Raw genomic sequence first — 22228 nt, 5'->3', positions numbered from 1 at the left:
CTACCAGAGACTAAAAGGAGAAGGTTTTTACACAAGCATGTAAATATACACACATCCACTGCAGATACACAAAGGGGTTTACATAGCACTTGTGAATTTTTAATCGGGGTACGGTGGCATCAGGCTTCTGCCACGCAGGCAGATTATGAATGCACCTGAGCTCCGCGCGCAGGAGCCCCTCTGAGACCGGGCTGGAAGTTGCTCCCATTAGCATCACCTTGAAAAGTGTCATCCTGAACGGGGAGACGGGCCTTTCTGCTGACAAGGATGCAATCAGCTGAATGACTAAATAGTTTAGCTTCCCACGGAAAAGCTTGTAAGTTAGTCCTATATTAGGGCATTTTTCTCCTTCTTTTTTTTTTTTTTTTTTAATATAACGTGTGAACTCAGAAGTTTCTTACAAAGAAAACCTGCATGTTTTCAAGCCAGTGGGGGGTGGGGTGGGGTGGGGGGGAAAGTATTAGTCGAGAGATTTGAAGCCAATGCAGACAGTCTGGGAAAAATTTGTTTCTAAGTATGACACTACAATGAAAATCAATGATGGAAAATGGTTGCTTTTTGCTCAGCAGTTCTTAGTCAGCCACATTCGTTTGCTTTAAAGACAATTTCCATGTTGCTTGCTTGTGTGCAGACTGCAGCAACATAGTGTCTCATCAATACATCAGTTCCCTCAGCTTTCATTGACTGTATTTGCGCCACATTTTCAGAACTCTTTCCTTTTGTGGCCTGATCTGAATCCTGATGAAGCACCTTCTTTTCATTCACTTCGTGCAACGTGTCTCAGGCTCATGAAGACTGTAGCTGCACGGGTATTGGAGCCTGAATTTCCCGTTCTGAACCCCGTGTTGAGTGTAGACAGAGCTTATACCCAATCCCAAAATGCCATCTGGATTTTTCATAGTTAGCTTGTAGCTATATATACAGCTATAGTTAGCTTATAGACTATTTTTTTAACTTCTACAGGAAGCAGAACTAATATAAAAGGGAAAAAATGCAATGTCCTACTAAATAATTCTAATAAGATTGATCTTTGGATACTTATAATTGATTTCTCATAGCAAGCTTTCTTTTATAACTTTTATTTCTTCATTAGTATTTTATCCTCTATCTAACTGCAATATTTCTTTAATGATTTTCTGTTTATAATTGTTTTCTTTAGCTATAGTGGAAAGCAACAGTAGAAGAGTATTAAATAGAAAGTGAAAAACATGGGAATAGTCAAATTTCCATACAGATTAAAAAGTCAATGAAGGACTTGAAAAAAGGAAATACATAAATAAATAAATAAACCCACAGTGTTTAAAATACAAATTATCAAAGCATAACAAAAAAACTTTCTCATTTAGACGTTTAAGGTGTGCAGTTATTTTATTTCCAAGCAGGACTGCTTATACAAGAAATGGGATAGTGAGGACCAAATTGCTAAAAATGCTTAGGTCTGTATTTGAGCTGCAGGCTAGTCCCTGAAAGCCCTGAAAGAACCGGCCAGGTTCAGTCCAGAAAAGCATTCCTGCCTCTTTCCAAAACCTCTGGTTCGTGTTTGCTGTTGCCTCAGGCTGCAGTGCCAGTACATGTGTCATGTAAACACGACGGATGACAATGGCCACGGGTCTCAAAGGATGGAGCAGTCCCAGAATAGGTTTGGGTTAGCGTGTGGTGAGCAGACCTCCTCCTAGGTGACAATCATTGGAGAGGTAAAGATTCCTTTTGCAGCTCATGGTCAAACGTAACTGACCTGTGAGAGAGAGAGAGCAAGTACCAACTCCGTTCGCACAGTGTGTAGGCTGTGAGTAGCATCACGATTTTTAGCCGCTGGAAGGCATTTTTGTTGTCACTGCATGACTTTTACAATATTTGATAAGATTTCTTGAGTTTTTCTGTTGGAGGGAGGGTTAACACCACAGTGAACAAGTAACAGTTTACGAGGACTTCCATACATCAGTATTTACGTCCTTTGTTAACCCAAGGATGGCCTGCATTTTGCTTACCTTTCAGGACAGTTGTTTACAACTCGGCATTGCTATTTTGAAGAAATATTTCGGTGTATTTCTCATACCAGCAGGGATGGTGTCAAAGCTCCTACTTTGCCCAAAGCCATAGAACTGCTATAGGTAACATGGAGGACTTCTAAGCAATATGAAGTATGTATGGCTGGGTGGGCTGCCTGGAAATGCGGGCTGCCTCAGGAGGGATTCAAACGGACCCTAAACGGAAGAAGGGGCAGCCCCCTAAATAAAAACATTCCGAAAATTGTTGTGCTTTACTGATTTTTTGAGCTTCAAGCCCATTTCTACACCCGTTGATCCTGGCTCAAGAGTCTCTTTGGAAAACTGATATTGAATAAGTCATTATAGTGGGGAAAGAAGCACCAGGCTCTCTGATCGGATGAATGGACCCTGTGAAGGCAGGCTCAGAGAGCTGGGGGTGCTCAGCCTGGAAAAGAGAAGGCTCCAGGGGCACCGTATAGCAGCCCCCCAGTACCTAACGGGGATGGGGGGTGTGTGTGTGTGCAAAAAAGCTGGAGAGGGGCTTTTTACAAGAGCAGGTAGTGATAGATCAAGGGAGAATGGCTTTAAACTGAAAGAGGGTAGATTTAGATTAGGTGCTAGGAAGAAATTCTTCATGGTGAGGGTGGTGAGGCTCTGGCACAGGCTGCCCAGAGCAGCTGTAGATGCGCCATCCCTGGCAGTGTCCAAGGCCAGGCTGGACGGGGCTGGGAGCAACCTGGTCTAGTGGCAGGTGTCCCTCCCCATGGCAGGGGGTTGGAGCTAGATGGTCTTTAAGGTCCCTTCCAACCCAAAGCATTCCATGATTCTATGAATTGGGCAAGGAAAAAAGAAAGCAGAGAAATTAGTCTGTGGGCTTTCTAGGTCATGTGCCAACTGCCATGTCATGAGTCACTCCAAAAGATAGGCCAGGACCACCGAGTAAACCAAGCACACCCCTCTCTTGACACAAGCTGGAGAAAGCTCGTAAGATGTGTTACTGGTATTGCTTCAACCCAGTAGGGTTGAGTCCCCTCCCCTGAAGGATGGGATATTTGAGAGGCAAGTCATCAGGCTATATTACTTAAATCAGAAGCATTCAAATTATTTTTTTAAAGAATGATTTACACACACCTGGATAGGAAAGGGCTGATATGATTCAGAGGGTGGGTAATAAGAACAGGAGGATCATTTAGGGGAAAGGGAGGAAGATGAGCATGGTGAGCAGCTGAGGGCAGTCTGGGCAGGGGGGGAGCGCTCAGGGGTGGTCATCTGGAGACACCCTGCACCCCACACCAAGCTGCTTTTGCCATTCAGCAAGGCAGGGGCAAGTCCAGAGACAATAACCAAAATCAGCCAGCGACCACCAGGCAAGCGCTGGGTGATGGAGCAGGCTGGGGAAAGCTGGAGGAGAGGCAGCCGGCAGCTCCAGGTCTCTTGGGATCAGGGATCGGGTGGCCTGGGGACTGCCTCCACCTCAGGGGTGAGGTGAACACCAGCAGTGATCCTTCACAGGGTCATGCCTTTGCTCTACCAACAAAGGAACATGTCACAGGTACTTTTGTGAGTGAATATGGGTACTCCTAATATCAGCAGGTCCATAAGCAGGTCATTTAGAAGGTTTTTTCTTCTTTAGGAGGTTTTTTCAGGTAATACAAAGAACTGTGAGTCTGAGGTTTTTCAGACATCCAAGAAGTAGTGGGAATGAGTGTTTTTCATCAACACTATATTCATGCAGGTACCTTTAAAAAACTTTAACCAGATGTATAAGTTATGAGATTCATTTGAAATTCACAAATGTTCACAGAGAAGTTTATACTCTGAAATTTGGTTGTATAAAGGGTGTCAGCCAAAAGGAGAGGTATAGTTAATAAAATTCAAGGCTTGCTTTTCCAGTTTAACTATACAGGTATGCTGGGTTTCTCCCTCAAACCAGTTTCTTATTAGCTGAGTCTAAATGTGTCAGTTCCTCCTCAGTTTTCTGCTATAGCTCCATGATAGGACCACCATAAAACATCCCTTATTTTTTGTCAAGAGCTGTAGTGTTTGACTTCATAAATATTTCAGCTGCCCTGTACTACTCCCTGCTAATCCAAATGTATCAATATATACAATGTGTATATATGCACATCAGTTTACACGCTGATTGATTTTTGCGGAAGATTTTAAGGGTATTTTTAAATATACACATACAAATGCATAAAGCATCTACTAGTTGTGAAGCTGTTCATATTAATAACTTTTTCATGGTTCCAAACAGATAGAGATGTACGTGCCGTGAAAGAAAATGTGTAGAAATAACTAGTACATATTGAACTAACATAAAAAGGTGAAGAAAATAAATACATAGGAGGAAAGCCACAAAAGAAATCAAGAGATGTTACACTGCTTACAAAAGAAAGACTGACATCTAAACATTATCAGAAACATGAAACAAATTCTGTCTACTTACTTTTGACTACGTTCCCTTGAGTTACCGGAAAATGGGAAGGGTGACATTTAAAACCAGTGGCTACTGAGTAAGAGACCCATCTCATTACTTTGGATTGCTAGATAATGAGGCAGAAGAATAATAATTAACGTATAGACACAGCAGGTTTTTTAGATGTCTTTGCTTGTTATTTCCAGTAGACCGTTAGTGGACAAATTACCACACGAGAACAAACTCCAAGTGTAGCTTCAGAAAGTCAAAAGGCCCCTAAAGCTTCTAGGTATGATGAATTTCAGACTCTAACAAATATATTTTTATTTCTTTTCCATTGGATGTAACTGTCTTGAGTTTTCTGCTTTGTGAAGAATAGCAACAGTGCTCTTATACTTACATCCTTTTGTCAGCCTACTGTTCCAAGCTCAGGTTTAGGTCATTTTAATTTCAGGTGGAAGTTGTGGTGAAAATCCTTTGTTTGGTTGAAAGCAAACAGAACTTTATTTACCTTTTCTTTTTAATTTCACCAGTTCCACAGTTCCATGTCTTTAGGTAGCACCTTTCTCTGGATTCAAGTTAAGGGAAATTGCCTGGGAACTTTTACATTTGATACCCATTTATTATCTTTCAGAGAATTTTCTTACATGTAGTGTCAACATGTGACATCAAACATCTAGGTAGGCATGTTTAAGGGCTAGAGTCAAGCTGGTGCATGAAGTTGTAGTGAGTCATTGCCCAACTGAGGATGAATCATCCCCTCAGCACCTGGGACTGAATCATCCTGCAAGAAGGCAGCCATAGGCTGCTGCCTTTACAGACACAAACGCTGTCTCATAGACACCCGTTGTCTACTTTGGGATTTTTCTTGTCTTGTTAGTGCAACTATTAATCAAACAGAAAAGAAATGGCTAAAAAAATAGCAGTTTTCAGCCTGAAAGTCTTCCAGCCCACTTTCGCTATCCTTTGGAAGCTTTCTCATGTCTTTGGAGGATACTTTCCCAAACATCCAAGAAAAATGCCTGAAAATTTTGTCACTGATGTCATGTGAGAGGTGCAAATATTGCTCACAGCCTCTGGTCTATGCAAGCCCCACTCTCACCCCTCCCCCTCCCCAATTTGTAGACTATCCTGAGACATCATTCAGATCATCAGTTTCTCTCTGACTATATTATGGCATGACCTATAGCTTCCCTGCTGTGGTTTACTGATCTTTGCTTCATGACCTTGGTATGATCTCAGGCTGTCGGATTGAGCTGTTCAAACCTGGCTTGATCTCTGATACTGGTCAGCCCATGACCATGAGTTTGGTATCTAGCTCCTGGACCAAGCCACAGGACAATTTTTCCCACTTTTCCAGGAAAAATCAAAAATCTAAGGATTCATGTACACAGGGGTAAGTTTCAGCAGTTAAGGCAGTATTGTTAAAACTACTTACCTCAATACAGATAAAATAAAAAAGAAAATGGTGTTTTGGGACTAGAGTATTCTAACGTGACAGAAGTCAATAGGGAAAAAAAGCCACTCATTCTGAGGTATTGGTTAGGTATTATATATCTGCTACAGCTGTTAAAAATTTAAATAAACACTCTTATTAAAACTCAATGCTTACAAGCCCTAAATGAGTTGTAAACTCATCTTCAAAGTAACACAGATTCTGGATTGCGTACAAATGCATTTTCCTTCCTTTTACTTCTGAAAAAGAGTTTCTATTTCCCACGAACCTTCAAGGATAGTATTCAGATACCGTAGGTACCCATGGCATTTTAGATGCCCCTGGTAGGCTGCCACTCTAGAAAAGTAGAGATCTTCTGCAGCTTCCAGATCTACCTTAGAAATCTTATGGATCTTAAATGGTGCTGGAAACTTAGAGACTATAACCAGAGACACCGCTCACTTGACTTAGTATCAAACTAAGCTGCTTTACTTTTCTGCCACAGAATGAGTGCCGCTGCTTTCCCCCTCTGCTGGACTATTTTCAGTTTCAAACAAGCTTTACAATAGTAGAAACAAACAGAAAAGTCTAGACTGCAGCTAATGTTTTCTGAAAATTCTCCTGTTGTTCATTTAGAAAAGGAGTTGTTGCGTGAGAATGAAAAGACAGACTGCTATGGATGTAAAATAGTGTGCATATATAAATACAGATGTCTTCTTTGCCATTTGTGAAATGAAGGCCAAATAAGCCCAGATCTGCCTCAACAGGCAGAGCCATTGCTTCATTCCTGCTGAATCTATCTTCTTGATTGAAACAGAATCTTCCTGTGAATTCCGGTCTGTGATTTTATCATAATAAGTTTTGTCCCAAATTTCTTTCTCAATTGGACCAAATCAGCACCGGTAGTCTCCACACCAAACGAGAAAATATTAATAAATTCTTATTACGAGAAAAGTATTTCAGAGTTCTTTCAACTGACCAAACAAACGAAGCCAGGAGATTATCCAGAACATGAGAAATACGTATGATATTCTCAAAGCAATCGCACGGTTTGTCTTTCAAGAGATGGACCTCCAAGTGTTTCAAGACTCCAAGAGCTTATTAACAGCCTCATTAAAAACCAGCCACGTTGCTGTCTCCTTGTCCTCGTGCTGGTTTTCAAGCGGCGCGCGGCGGGCCCGCGGGTGCTCTCCGAGGTCCTGAAACATGGGACCGGGCATCACAACGGATCGCTCCTAATTAAAAACTATTACGGCATTAAATTAACAGCTTCAATGAACCTTGGTTGAAAAAAAAATATTTTTTTTAAAAAAAGCTAAAGATTTAAACTCCAAATGAACAGGATCAGTCTTGGAAAAGAGAACTTTAAATAAATACCTATATTTAGAGCACATTTAGATTCTACAGAGTACAAATGGGAAAGGAAGCAAATTGAAGCTAAGTGAGCTCAGAAATGTAAAACATCATCCTCGTAATTAAAAAATATTTGGGAAAGATTTTTGCTGGATGTTGAAGTCCTGGAAAACAAGGTTGCTGAGAGTTGCCAGGCAAGCTGAATAATATAAAGTTCTTGCTAAGCCCTGAGCTATCAGTATGTTCATTATCAATAAACATGGCTGTTCTTTCTTTGCATACATCCCCTAACATTGCTCAGCTTGGCAGTGGCTTTTGTACTCAGAAAAAACGTAACAGAAGAAATACCGTAAGCATTTGTCCTGAAAATTGAGGCACTGCACTTTCCATTCCCCTTTAGCATTAACTTTCTATATGACAAGATGGTGTGGTGACTTTTCTTTTCAGATTTGCTGTCCAAAGTTGTAGCATGACAGAAGTTCAGGATAGCAGGGATTACATGTATATTTTTGTATAACAGTTCTGAGCTGCAGGAGCTGACATTGTGAAGTACCAGTTCAAGCTTGGAACAGACTGTCGGAGGTGCTCAACATATAATGCATATTTCCTATAAGTTTTGATGGTCTTACTGTGGAAATATGCATCTAAACATCTAAGCAGCTGGCAATCTTGCAGCCTTAACGAAGAGTCCAAGGACTAAATGTGAATGTGACTGAGCTCCTGGTCCGTACCTCCTTGCCATTCTCTGGATCACAGCTTGGGAAGAATGGTCATGTTGCTCTGAAAAGCTTGCTCTGCTGGGCCATTGATGTGTTTTCCACGGGTAACTAAATGGTATTTTTTTTTAACTTACCTTTAATTTGATTGTCCACTAAACTTAATTAAAATGAATAATGTGAAAAATTAAAATTGTACTATTTCACTACCTCAGATTTCAGGGATCATTTATAGTAAAGTCTTCCTACCATAACCCCTGAGATGTAATTTATTTAGAATGCCTTCACTTCTTACTGTGTTCTTTAAATTATATCAAGATCACATACAAGCAGACAAGGCATAGTTCTTGAACCAGTGAAAACCGGGACTACTGAAGACAGTGCAGTATGTCAGCATTAAAATGCTCTAAATTACAAAGTAATATGAAGATATTTTTAGTGGAATTATGGTTTAAGAAAAAGCATGTATACATTATAATCACAAATTAGTGACAGAGTTGTCAGCAAAAGGAATGATTTTAGAGGAGAAAAAAAAATACTAAAAATATTTCTTCAGAAGTTCTTTCTCAGTTAATTACTGTTTTGGACACCTGCTTCAAGAGATGTATAAAGGAAGAATGGATTTAATCAACAAGCAATTCTCCAGGTACTTCATCAAGAAGAGCAGTTAACAAAGTGGAAAGACATTTCTGGACTGGAAGACACAAGAGTTCATTATGAGAGTAAGAATAATCAGGTCAGAGTGCAATTAAAAGAACGTTCTTTATAATTGGAAACACAGAAAACAAGAATTACAAGATTTTCAGAAGGTGGTGAAACAAACTTCTATGATCTATTTGAAGACTGGCTTCTTAAAGACAGAATCAAAACTAAAATAATAGACACTGTGCCAAAGACTTCTTGCAAGCATGCCCAAACCAAGCATGTGAGCTTGAAACTGAACTTTAAAAATATTCTGCTTGGATAATTTTAACAGTTCAAAAAAAATTTACTGCCCTTAGGGTAGTTCTCAGATCACCTTCTTCACTGCCTATGCTGATGATCTTTACAAGGGACTACTGAATTTGGTACCACAAACAAAATGTAGTTTCGCAAATGTGGAGAGGTTCAAAAAGTACCTGGAGCTTTAAAGGAGTGAAGAAAATACAACAATATATCCTTCTCTGGGGATGGCTGTAGCTTCAGAAGCACACCTCCTGGGCAGGGCATGAATCCACCAAAGAACTGGTCCCCTTCAGCCAGGGACAACTTTCACATAAATGTAGAGATATTCAAAAAAGGAAGACTGGTGATCAGCAAGTTCATTAGCCGCTTAACTGTGAAAGGGAGATGTGGAACAAAATAACTGCAAAATCACCACAGAATGGTGTTGAGATCCTATTGCAGATTTACTCATTTCACTTCTCAATGAATCACCTACCCCAGATAACACACTTAAATGAAGACTTGGACTTAGTGTTTGAAGGTCGAGAAATGCTTCTCACAGATGATGCTGAGATGGTGGCACAGTTCAGTTTCCTGGGTTGCAAGGTAAAGACTTAAGTCAGTATTATTCGAGACTGTTAAGGCGAAGCTCAGATGCTTGCATCTGTACCTTTCTGGCACCAGCAAGAAGCACTACATCTACTTTTTTGTTGTTTCCTGGAGAGATCCTTGAGTTATGATATACTTCCTTGTTTATAAAATAAAACAGGTTTCCACTAGAAGATAAAATGACATTGAATGTTACTCATAAAGCTGCTGCTCCACTCCTAGGAAATTAAAAATATTGTTACCAGATGTCCCACGTGGTCCCGCGTGCTGAAGCTGGGGAAGCTTACGTCTGCTCTTCACTTACTGTTTGGGAAGCAAGACACAGAGAAGGCAATGGTGCTCACAAGCTGCAGATGGAAGAGCTCTGCTGATCCACTGCCCTCTAAACCTGAGGGCATCAAAATTCCATAGGTTTTAGCCTGGTTCCATAAGGTTATCAAGTTATCTTTTCTTGCCATTGCCTGTTCATCTTCCAGGTCCTTCTGATAACTTTTGAATCCATTATCCAATTCCAGTCAAATTTGGCAGGAATAGAGAAACCTCAAAAGTATTACCTTTCTACAAATGTTGTGAAAATTAGTAGCTAGGCAGGAGGGAGAAACACAAATAAATGCTTCCTCATCCTCTCCAAGGGGGAAAAAAACCCACCCTATAGTAATGAATTCAATAATTATCTCTCATGTTCTGTTCCTGAGCTGAAGGTATTTTCATGTTAACTTCACAGTCTGCACAACTCATCATCAAAGGCCCATTTACTTCAAATTTAAGTCTTATGAAAACCTGCCCTCTGTCTCATGGACCCATACAAACATTTTTTACCATCATTCCCAGTTTTCTGACTTCTTTCCATTCGGTTGCTGCAAGATTTGAATTTCTTTGGAGCACACATTTATTAAACATTTGGGAAGCATCTCACACAGAGTGGGAAATACTGAAAAGGATTAAGAATAAAGGGTTTAGGACTTCTAACATGGCATGACAATGGTTTATTATTCCAGATAGGGCTTTTCTCTAACAATCAACTTTTTTATCTCACACTACAAGAAATTAATGATATTTATTTTGATGCAATTTAATCTAAGAACCAACTCAAGATGATAATTAGCATAGCACTAAAACATTCTTTCCTTCTGGATCATCATTCTCTACCATCAAATTATTCCTTAAAACATAAAGAAATTGCTGTGGAATTTACAACTAGAAGCAATATTCACCTTGTGTAACTTGAGACACCCATTTTTGAATTAGACATTCCAAATTTAGACAGATATTTTTGAATTAAAAAGCAGAGCTGCTGAGACCACCCACAAAGCGAATGGAGATAGGCAGGTTCTTCCAGAAAGCGATTCAGGGCAGGACTCCACTAACAACACTGAAACCCTCTGGGAATTTGCCTTCTAACTAGTATCAGAACTTTGATTTCTAAATGTGCAGTTGGGAGGTTTAATCAAGAGCGGAGATCTGAAAATCCATTTTCATTTTATTCACGTGATTATCTGTAACCTTATAGACGGGCTCAAGAGTTATTACAGTAATTCTTAATTACAACCCTCTTGAAACAAATAAACCTACTGAGAGTTGCAAGGGCTGGGACAGTGGAAAAAGCTAGATATATTCAACTTTTCACCTATGCCCTGTGCAGGACCAAGCCCAGGCCTTTGGTAGGATCTGGAAAGTTTTTCTAGCTTCGCTCAGAACTGGAAAATGGAAATAAAAAGCAGTGGGAGTGGCAGGCTCATTTGCATAGAATTGATTTGCACAAATGAAGGGTAGTGAGGAATAAATAAACCGAAAACAAGATGAATGATAAAAATTCTACGAAGCTGCAGCCCAGGTGGGGTCTATTGCAGATGATTCCAAGGAATCAGTTTCTAACTTGCTTCAAGAAGATAAAAACAACAGTGTTAAGTGTGTTTACTCTTCTGTTTTAAGACAAGCGTAATATTTTAAAGTACTACTATGCAGTAAGAGCCATGAGTTATTTAAATGTTTCTGTAGAGTTTTAAACATTCTGATGAATCATTTATAATTAGCTATGATTAAAAGTCACTGTCAAATAGATAACTCCAATGAAAAATATGGTACAAAGCGCTTTCTCAACTCACAATATCTTCCATTTTTTGTGTGTTCAAATGTAAAAAGATTTTACTATAATTACAATCCTCTACCAATGATTCATAAGGCGATATTACAGTTGGAGCACCGACTGATAGCTGTCCCCATTGGCTAGTGAAGGGAGTTAAACATTTCATCTTAATTTGAAATTTCAGCTTAAGACTGTGCCAAAAATGTTTTTTTCAGATCAAAAAGGGACAAAAGTGAAAACACTTCCAGAAATAAATGCTACGTAATAGAAAAATATCAACCATATGTGCATTTCAGATTTGTAGATTAAGTTACAAGGTTGGCAATCAGATTTTGACTCCCTAAATATTCGCAGAGTTCTAAATATAATCTGCTTCTATTCTCCTCCCCCCCCTACCCCAGCCCCGAAACTCTTGTGTAGCATTGCTATGTGCAGTAAAGTGAGCTGCCTTGTTCAATTTGGAAAAGATTAGGTTTGGTTTGTGAGGAAAATGACATTTAATATTCCGATACTGTCACCTACTCGTGTAAAGCACGGGGCAGAAGCACGGGACCTTTCCTAGAATCGATATTTACCTAAGCAGTCTCAGCTTCTTGAAATTTTCATTAAAATTTATGGTAAGTCAAGCAGGTATAGAAGGACAACTTTTCTGATCATTCTCAGCCTGGTAACTAAAAAACATTCCTGCACTATCTTTATGTCCATCTGCCTCCCTGCCTGTCCTTTCTCTTCCAATAACATTTAATTTATGTTCCCTCTTCCAAACAAGTTTTGAAGGGAGGTGAAAGCCTCAGAATAAATTCCTCAAATTTGCATGAAAACTGGCCACTGAGCGGAGGACCTCCCTACTGTTAGTGTTTTCTATATGGCAAAGACTGAAATATTGACTGGAGGAAGGACAGGGGTCTTGGGCATGCGGGGAGGACTGAGGGTGTTCTTGCAGAGGTGACATTTTAGGGATCTGCAAGACGGCTGGAGTCAAGAAGTGTCTAAAGGACAGATTTAATCTATAAAGAACCCCAGCTTCTTCAGTTTCACTACTCATAGGACATCTTACTTTTGGGTTTTATTTGTCTGTGTTTAACAGCCAATATTTCTCTCCAGATCACTATAGGGGGCTCAAAGGAAAAAGGCCAAACTGGTCACAAGCTCACGTTTTGGGACCAGAAAAGATTACTGGAGTGCTGAGTTAGTGCAAACCTCAGCACTTTCCTAATTTCTTGATCAAGACCATCATTTCAGGTGAGCTGAAGAAGGGTATTTAATTGTGATCTAAAGTAACAGAGAACCTAGCACACATTGCTTAAATTGTTCCGATTTAATATTGTTCTAAAATGTAATACTCCTCATGCTAAAGCTATATGTCTGTTTCGAGTTTGTCTGCTCTCAGTTTTCACTCACCAGATCTTCCCAAAGATCCAGAAAAAGGGCCTTTGACCTTTATATGTTGAATTACAGAGGACTCCATAGAGGACTCAAATTACTCTGCCATAATTTCTTACACAGAAGAGATGTTTTACATGGTACAAAATATTAATTCTTCCTTTCTTAAAGAGATCAGACCATGATCTTTCACTATAAAGTAAGACTTCAACACCAGATAATTAATATTTAAATTCTTTCTAATTCTCTCGGCAGCTTTTAAAATGCAAGCACTGGCTGGCCAGAGTATTCTAGTACTGCTTTAATTGATATGGTAGTAACCCGTTTATCTAAAATTATTAAAATTAATACTTCAAGTTTACTAGCATTAATTCACCCCGAGCAGCTTATTGTGTTACTTTCATTTCAGTCCAGATGTCACGTAACTAAATACATTGTATTCTCGTGGCCTCGGTGTAGATCCCCTGTTAAGGACATATTTAAATGATTTCAAAATTCCTTGCAGTTATTTTGGATAAGAAAATTAGTTTCCGAAAGGAGCTGAAGACCGGTTCTATGAAGACGACATACTGACAGCTTACTAAAAAGTTTGCCCTGGAATCATCTGTAATAATAGCTTTTTCTTGGTTTACAAGATGGATAGATTATAGAATGAGGCAAGTTATGAATTCCTTACAATAGTAATAAGGATTCTTATCTGTTGTTCTGAAAGGAGAATTGTTGAGGGGTTTTAACATAACAAACAACCAATAATGTGTTTGACAGAAGGAACAGTCACAGAGATAATATGAAACTCTGAATTCTCACCACTAAATCCAAACCTCTACCTGAAGGAAGATATCGCCAAATGCGTATGGACACATATGTAACAAAACAGGATGCAAAAATCACATGTGGAATTTCATGGTGCCTCCTGGAGCACAGCAAAACCATGGTAGAGGAGCTGCTTTGGGGCCACCTTGAACCAACGAGATGCATTCTCCGAGTCCACTCACAATTTTCAAAGTCCGCTAATGTCAGCAGGGATCAGCCCTTTGCAAACAACAGACGAGGTTTCAAAATTTACCCCTTAGCTTTAGCAAGCGAAGGTCTTGTTTTCCTAGTGCTATGTTGTTTTCTCTCTACTTCCCACTTTGTAAAACGTTATTTTATCATATTTCCCCCTTGATTCTTTTTTCCATGTCTGTGATATAAATTCCATAGTTTCTGTTGGGTGGAGTTCTGCTGTCGTTGAAGTGCTGTTCCGTTTATAAAACTGCTACAAAAATTAAATCTGAAATAAATTAATTATTTGCCTGCTGCTTAAATCTAATAGACAAGCTACTCTACAATACTGCATTTTAATGTATCGAATGAGAATTCATCATTTTAATGTTAACCTGAAATAAATTAACACGTGAAAACCTAGCTGTTTAGAATGACAATGACTTTAAAAACAAAAAAGGAGATATTTCAATCATTACATTTTTCATGCTAATGGGCTTAAAACAATTCAGGGGGAGGGGACAATTTTGTGACAAAAGATTCAATCCTTCCCATGGTTGTCTATATGCCATTCTCACGGGAGTCAAGGATATAATCTTGACCCAAGAGTGTCAACAGGAAGTCAGAGGATTAATTAGCTAGGAAAACAAAAGCACATTCTTATAAGAAGAAAATTTCAGAGATAGAATTGTTAAGGATAGTACTTAGGACATGAAGATTCTGACCATCTTTTCCAGAAACTACACAACGTTCTGGTTTCAGACATTATAATCTCAACCACCATTTTATAACATTTACCTAAAGTTTATTTTAAGAGAAGGCTTGTTTTTAACAATCATCTTAAATCCTAGTAAACTGAAGAATTAATTAGCAAGCATGAAGGATCAGCAAACTAATGCTTTAGTCTGTTAAACCATCTGCTCAGGAGCACCCTGTTCAAATCTTGGCATTAGGAGAGGATGGATGAATACTTTTGTCTCTTGCACTTAGCTCCGACTTGCCACTCTTTGCTAACGCGCATCTTTTTGTTTCCATCAGCTCACGGTAAACAAAGTGCTAAAGAGGCCGGTAATTGATCAGTTTTCTGTTATCGTCAAGTTTTACTAAACAGATTGCTAACAAATTTGGCAGAAAAAATCTTACTATAGCCATTCCTCTTGTTTCATACCAGATTCCTGCGTGCAATAGGTACGTGTGACAAAACAGATTCACCGTTCTTTTTCATTAGCTTTGCCTCCTACAAAGCAGACCTGCATCCAGTTAAACCAGCACAACTAGTGTAAGGTACTGGAATTCTTCAAGGCAATCTGTCCTTCAGTTCTGAAGACGATTAATTAATGCTCCGTTAATATTTTAGTACCTCGTTATAGTTCACTATTAACAAGAACATACTTATCAGATCTGAGGAGGTCCTTGTTATTGCAACCCCAATCTGTCTTCGTTTTCTAAACTTTCATGCAAATTCTTTGATTTCATGTCACAGCTTAGTTTCTAGAAAACGCAGGTACTTTCTGACACGTAATGGATCAAGGGCAGCATTTGGCAATGAGGGCAGCCAACAGCCTTGTCTGGTGGAATGCTTTTATTGTTGATGCTAAAATGATTTCCTCCCACTTCAGCTGCTCTCTTACGGATTGGAAAGATGGAGACCTATCTCAGGTACAAATGGGGTGATTGATACAGTAGGGAAGCCGTCCGGCAGGTCACACTGGAAAGCCTGCCTGGCAGCAAGGGGCATGGGAAGGTGCGCCAAGGGGCACGCTCAAAGGGTAAGGTGCACCACACCATGGATAACCCAAGTATTTGCCAAAGATGGAGGAATGTTCCAAATAACAGCAAAGGTTTGGGATAGACCTGGCAATAGATGGTTCCCCCTCCCTCCACCAGCAGTCAGCTTTCTCCTCAGCTGTTTCTTTCCAGCTTTCCAGGCAGCTGTGATACCCTCAGGACCACATGGGGAAAATTTCCCTGGTCACAAAATCTCCAAAGAGAAGAAATTTGTTCAAAATTCTATCTCTTTCTCCATCAGGCTTTATCCTCCTTGATTTTGCTCATGCATTACCGACTTGATCCTCCTAACTAGCCTCAACTGGCATTTTCTCATTGACTTCAATTAAGTGAGACCAGGACACAGATAAGGTTCTGTGTGAGAAATCACTGTATGCTGGTAATTGCAGAATTTTATTCAAAGACATATTTTATCTGTGTTGATGAAATTAAAATAGGATAGGAAAAAGAGGGAGAAAAAAGCTCAGGCAGAAAGGATGGCATTTTAATTTTTTTTCGGGTTGCATCTGTAGTAGATTGACCTCCCTCAGATAAATCTGTGCACCATGGAAACTATTTTCTCACCAAGAAAAAATTTCCAAGTTCAGCTGAAGGCCTATACATCAAGTTAAGCATATAGCTAAACTGTGCAACTGTGTAATCTTGCTGCCCTCTTCCCATCCTTCCCTCCCATTGTTTGTCATCCTTACTGTCATATCTGGTTTCAAAGCAGGGTAAGGTCACTGGGGGTAGGGCACGTGCCTTCCTCTGTGTTTGTAGGGCTCCCGTGCATGGGAGTATGGGAAAGAAGGGGAAGGAAACCCCTTTTTTAGATCTTTGGAGGATAAATAATAAAGCAATAATAACATGCTGTAAAATAAATGCTATCAACTGATATTTACACAGTCTTTTATCTAAAGTCTCTACTGTGTTCAGCATAATTATAGTGCTGCTCAGCAAAATATAGGTGGACAGAATAATAATTCCTTTATTGCTATCTTGCTTTACCGCATATTCAGATAGCCTACAGCCTGCGGGTCTCAAATAATAATAATAATAATAATAATAATAATAATAATAATAATAATAATAATAATAATAACAACATGAGCCTATGTGCTAATACTTTCTGTAAGCACTGATGAGCTGTGACCATCTGCAGAAAGGTGAAATTTCTGTGTCCAGACAATTTTTACAACGTATGTAGGAGCGACCCAGCAATGAGGGTCAGCCCAGCCAGCCACCGACAGCTGTGCTGAAGCAGTTGCATGGGACTGGTGGCGTGTACAGCAAAATACAGCCTGCGGAGGCGAAATCTGGAGTCCAAGTCATTTTTTTCTCAACTCTTTATATATTAGAAATAAATAAATGACACTAAATAACTTTTTACCCGAATGCATCACAGATATCCAGGGACATGGAGTGGGATGCTGCCCTCTGAGGCAGCTTCCGAGGCAGAAATACCAAAAAATCAACTGAGACTCAAAGAGAGTAAAGAAAAAGGGGAAAGAAAATAAAGCAATGAAATTATTTAGAAGTGAATGTGACTTCTAAATATGGAAGAAATGGGGGGGAAAAAAAACCCACCAAAAAAAGAAAAGCCCTGTAAAATCCAACTGACCACAAGTTAAGTTCTGTTTCCCCCCAGCACCCACTGGATTGCAACATCTCCTGCTCACATTTTTCCTACATGTCTTATCTGAACTCTGCAGCTTTACAATGAGCTTTTTCTTGCTGGGAGAAATCCAATTGTCACAAGAGATGACTACAATTGGCATGGCAGTGGCTGAAGCCCTGAAGTGTCTCTGTGTCCCTGAAGTCCCTATGACAGCGCAGAGAACCCAGAGTCACATGCTCACCCCTTGTAGTAGCTGAACTTAAACTCACTAACCAACGAGTTTCAGCTTTTGAAGAGGTGTACACGCATGTAACACTCCAGCCACAACTTTTGCAGGCAACACCTTAACTTCACTATAACAAAATGTGTAATAGATATTTTAAGCATCACTTTATGCAAAGCAAATTTCGTTGCTCTCCTGTCAGTTACTTTCCACCGATACTTGTGTGTGCTTTTCAAAGAATAACAAGGCAGACACTAATAGGGACATTAAAACCAGAGATTGTCATCTGACCTACTGCTCTTTTTTTGTTTAGTTGTTTTTTTTTTTCTAAATTACTACACTTCCAAGTTTTTTTGGGGTTTTTTTTGTTGTTTGTTTTTTTGTTTTTTTTTTTTCCCCTAAAAAAAGCATTCTTACATGGAAGCCAGTTTATTAGCTGACATGAGGAACGAGGAAAGAAATTAAACTGGAGGCGATGTAATCTGTAGAGGCAGAGAGAACCGGTGTTCTGCAGGCAGAATCTTCTCTTCTATTTAACTATTTATTTTCAGGATGTATACAGAGATTTATACCTGATGAGACCCTATCAATCTCCTAGCAATAACACTTAACATAAACACGTTAAGTGAAACAAGAGGTACTTTCTTTTTTTGTTTTTTTTTTTTTTTTTTTTGCCTCAGGATGGACACAATTTATAGAGATTATCTGCAGGTTTTCCCTTTGGTTTCTGCTGAAATGATGGTTACCACTGATCATATAAAAGTTTATCAACCCTCTTGGCAGTGCCAGTATAATGGGTTATATTTGGTTTGTTTCACGATTCTGTGTTTGGAGTGCGTAATGTCAGAGGTTCCCATTTTCTCCTGAATTTACATGCGGTCCTATTGTCATTCTCACGTGAACTGCAACACTTTCTTCATTAGCATATGCTGTTAATATGTTCATTAAATTAATGTCACATTGTAATTAATCTGAAAATGATGTCATTTCTGCAGGACCTACAACCTCATTATGTTCACAGTATGTACATCACAGCCATGTTATTTCTGAAAGGGGTTTGCCTCTGTTTGGTTATTAATGAAGGGGCCATTTCTGCCCAATTTACAGGGATTAACTCTTTACAAGAAATTGTTTCGAAGCCTTGAAGTAAGACACTGAGCAGCAAAAGTACTATATGCTTTAAGAAAAGAGAGAAAAATTGTTGCACAGTAGCATTTATTTATACAGCACATTTAATAATTCATACAAAAAAAAAAAAAAAAAGATGGGTTAGATTCAGCACACTGAGGGCAATATATAAGGCTGAGCGGGATCAAAAACTTAGGAGTAGCTAGTAACTATGAATTTCCAAACAGAGCAATGGTATTTGATTTCTAAAGAGTAAGATGATGACGAACCTGATTTTAAAGTCATGCTGAGAAAAAAAAATAATAAAAAAATTGCCCATGAATAGTTGTCCTTGCTGTACAGGTAAGTCAAAATTAATCAAGTATTGCTAAAAAATACCTGTTTAGTCTCCAGATCAGTAGGACGGATTTCAGCCCACTGTTTCATTTGCAGCAATTTATAACAAAATAAAAATGTAGAAGGCTATCTTTCCTTGTAGGTAAATGTTATCCTCTCTAATAAAAACATTTTTATCACGGTGCAATTTTTTTTTTTTAGATGTTAAACAAATGTGCTTTTCTGTCAGCATTTCCAGGGCGATTTACATCAATGATCTATTTACAAATGTAAGCAAAGTTACTGTCATCTTAAAAGAAGTATCTCATAGGCGGCTTTTGAAAATTAGGAGGAATAAACCAGGATGATCAACCTCACAACCCTACTTTCCTAATAAGAAATCCGCGATGGTTCGTGGCGGGGATTAACTTATAGCAGGAGTGCAACGTCAGTTCCCGATATTGACTGATATCAAATACCACGACTTTCTGTGGGCCCGGATTTCACGCTCAGCATTTGGCATTCGCGTGGTTGACTGGCAGCCTGTCAGCTCCTGCCCGTGCAGGCTGCCGGCTGCCTCGGGTCCCGGGTCCTCCGCAGGAACTGCAGCCGGCGGAAGGCACGTTCCAAGAACTACACCTCTAGTTTCTCAGGAGCGGCACAGCAACGGCGATGAAAGGAGGCATTAGTGAATAAACGTATTTTAATAATTGATACCATGGCTCTCTGTAAATATTGATAGCTGATAAGATACTTTAGTCAAGGGTTTCTGAGAAAGAGGAAGACGGAATGGTAAATACTGGGAAAGGAAGTCATGCTTGGCAAGGTCCTTTGTAACTTCTTTTGCAAAAAGATGCATTAATCAAATACATAATAAATACTGCTTTTCCTCGGGATTAGGGGGGATGGAGAGCTCGGGCTGCAGCCTGCCAGTAAGAACAGCGTGGCAAACAAACTTCATAGTTCTGGGAGGAAACTTGGCGTATTTATGAATGGGATTACTGGTGTGGTTGCCTGCCGCAGCAGGGAAAGGATTCACTGCCCCCGGAGGCAACTTCCCAGCCCTGTGCCAACTCGTATGACTATTGAGATCCTCTCTCAAAGCCCTGTAGTGGCACAGGGGAAAGGAGAACTGATGTTTCAGATGGTTGTGGAAGAAGGTGGGACACGAAAGGAAGGCAAACAAAAAGACCAAACAACTCCACAACAAACGGGGGGGGGGATACATCCTAAAGAAATATTTTTTTGGTTTGCTTTGTTTTTTAAATGCAATTTTGACGCAGGCCTTCGCGTCCATGGGTAGCATCAAACCAGCGCCGATGGAAGGGCACACATAGCTGTGTTTCAGGCGATCAGAAATACCCGTTCCCCCCTTGCAGTAACAGGTTCCGACACGAAGCCAGCACCAACCGCGTGCCGCAGAGATGCGTCCCCGCGGCACATTAAGCTGCGTGTGTCGTTCAAGCCACCAACGCCAGCAAACACGTGCGCCAAACCCCTGGAAGCACGGAGACCCGGCTAACTCCTCCACAAAGCAGAGGGCCCCCGGCCCGCGGCCCCCGGGGGGCTGTAGCCGCAGCCGCCTGCAGGCCCGGGGGTCCCAGCCAGCGCTGCCAGGGCAGCCGAGCACCGCGCTCAGCACCCTGCAGTGCTGACCCCCGTTAGGTTTCTACACCGCGGCCACGGGAGGTGTCGGGGTTGAACGGTGCGTGACCTGTCGGGATAACGGGAAGCCCGCGTGTCGTTCGGGCACTGTTGAGGCCGGCGCATCCCCCCGATCGCTTGGCGGAGGGATGAATCCCAGCCCCCTCCGCCGTGACCCGCGGTTTTGTACCGGCAGGTGGGTGGGTGGGTTTGCGGAGCCGCTGCGGTGCCGAGGCGGGAGCGGGAGTGCGGGAAGGCGAGAACAAAGGACACGGAGCCCGGGCCGCCGTGACGAGGAGCCGCGCAGCGCCGGGCGGGCAGCGGGGGGCCCGGGGGGCCCAGCATCCCCGTCCCAGCCGGGAGCAGGACCCGGCGGCCGCCCGGCCTCAGGCTGGAGGGAAGCGCCGTGCGCGGCGGTGCCGGCGGGCGCCTCTGCCCGCATCCATCCTCCCGCTGCCCGCCGGCGGCCGGGACACGCCGCCCCGCTCGGCTCCCGCTGCCGCTGCCGCCCTGCCTGCCCGCCGGGCGGGCTGCCTCGCCTCGCCTCCCCCGCTCCCCCCTCACCTCAGCCGCCCCCCTCTGTCTGGCTCCCCCCGCTCTGTCTGGCGGCCCCCCCCTTCCCCGTCCGTCCCCCCCCAGTCCCCGCCGCGCTTCTCGCGAGAGCTGGGGATGCCGCCGCCGCCGCCGCCGCCGCCGCCGCGGAGGGGGAGACACTCGGGGGGAGCCAGTGACGTCGGGAGTTTTCCTGAAAGTCAATAACGAGCCCGGCGGAGGCGGCGGGAGGAGCCGAGAGCGGGGCCCGGGCGGCTCCGGGGTGAGTGCGCCGGGGGGAGCCGCCGCCGCCGCCCTCCTGACCCCGCGCATCGATGCTGCGGCCGCGCTGCCCGCCCGGGCGCCTCCCTGCGTAGCGGGGCGCGCAGCTCCATGTAGCCGCCGCCGCCCGCCAGCGCCCTGGGGCCGGAGCCGCCTCCTCCCGCCCCCGCGGAGACACCGGCCGCCAGGGACCGCCGAGACCGGCGGGGGGACAGGGGAGGAGGCAGCGGCGCCCTCCCTCCCCTTCTCCCCCCGGAGCCGCCGCCGCCGCCGCCGCCCTCCGGCTCCGCAGCAGCGCCCGCGGCGCCGCCGCCTCTGCAGGTACGGGGCGGGAGGGGCCGGGCGGCGGCGGGCGCTGGGGCGGCGGCGCCGGGGGCGGCGGGGAGCGCGGCGGGGGGCGCCCGTGGCCTAGCGCTGCCGGCGGGGAGGGGTGCGGGGATGGGGGGGGGTCGCCCTCCCGGCGGCGCGGGGCTGAGGTGGGAAGGGTGGGGCGGGGGGAGGTTATGTAACGCGGGGGGGGCGCACCCGGGGGCGCTGCTTGCGCGGGGCCGGCGGTTCCCACGCGGCGGCGGCGGCCCCTCCCCGCCACCCCCCACCCCCCCCACCCCGATCCCGGTCCGTCCGTGAGGCGGGTGCGGGGTTTATCAGCTGGGAACTTGCGAGTGTGGGGGGGTGCGGGGGTCGTGTGTCCCCCCCCGCGCTGGGAGCAGGCCGCTGGTGGCAGCGCCTCGCTCAAGTGATGCTGCTGCTGCTGCTGCTGCCGCCGGCGGCGGCTCTGGCTGCAAGTAAACAAACCGCCCCCCCCGGTTCCCCGCCCGCCCCG

General features: G+C 42.9%; 1 protein-coding gene across 2 annotated transcripts in view; it reads left to right on the top strand.

The window, feature by feature from the left end:
* Nucleotides 1-433: 433 nt before the first annotated feature.
* Nucleotides 434-22228, top strand: part of AKT3 (AKT serine/threonine kinase 3) — a 186601-nt gene continuing 164806 nt past the window's right edge. The window contains exon 1 of one of the 2 annotated variants that reach the window (XM_080390477.1): nt 434-21406. The gene's annotated coding sequence lies outside the window, so the exon portion shown is untranslated. Of the gene's footprint in view, nt 21727-22228 lie in introns of both variants that reach the window. The other variant, XM_080390476.1, reaches the window with a different exon arrangement.

This window comes from Falco punctatus, assembly GCF_963210335.1.
Source record: "Falco punctatus genome assembly, chromosome: 5".
Lineage (NCBI taxonomy): Eukaryota > Metazoa > Chordata > Aves > Falconiformes > Falconidae > Falco > Falco punctatus.
The sequence above is the reverse complement of the archived record's forward strand: the minus strand, read 5'-3'. Positions and strand labels throughout refer to the sequence as shown.